The following is a 673-nucleotide window of genomic DNA, read 5'->3' as shown; positions in this document are numbered from 1 at the left end:
AGTACAGTGCACTCGACTTGGTCGATGGGTATTACCAATTGCTCGTGAGAGCGAGTGATATTACGCTAAGAGCGGAGAGCACTCCGAGTGGCATGCTCTGGGAGTGGCTTGTGATGCCTCAAGGGCTGTTAAATGCACCATCAACATCTAATCGTCTTGTGACGCAGTTGTTCAGGCCCCACTGGGCGTATGCACAGACATACTTTAATGAAATTTCTGTTCATAGTTGTGCGAAGCATGGGAGGACAGATGATGAGAATCACATTGTCCATTTAAGAGCGGTGCTCGAGTGCATGCGCACGAGCAAGCTGTACGCCAATGCACACAAATGCATCTTTGGCGGAGAAAAGATCCCCTTTTCATGGTACTTCATTGGGAGCGTGACCTTCGAGCAGATCCCGCTAAGGTCAAGGCTATTGTAGACTGGCCGGTTCCAAAGAATCAAAAGGGCTTGCGTAAGTGGCTTGGTCTCGCCAACTCTTTGCACAAGTGTAGCCTAAATTACGCAGAAATAGCCCGGCCATTATCCAATCTCCTATAAAAGGATACGGAATGGTGTTGGGACACCGAACATCATGAGGCTTTTGATGGGGTCAAAGACAGCCTCCTGCATGCATCGATCCTGGAGCAGCCAGACCCCGATCGTCCTTTCAGCGTCGTCTGTTACGCTTCT

This window comes from Plasmopara halstedii (genome assembly GCF_900000015.1).
Source record: "Plasmopara halstedii genome assembly, contig: Scaffold_3120, whole genome shotgun sequence".
Lineage (NCBI taxonomy): Eukaryota > Oomycota > Peronosporomycetes > Peronosporales > Peronosporaceae > Plasmopara > Plasmopara halstedii.
Note: the sequence above shows the minus strand (reverse complement) of the source record.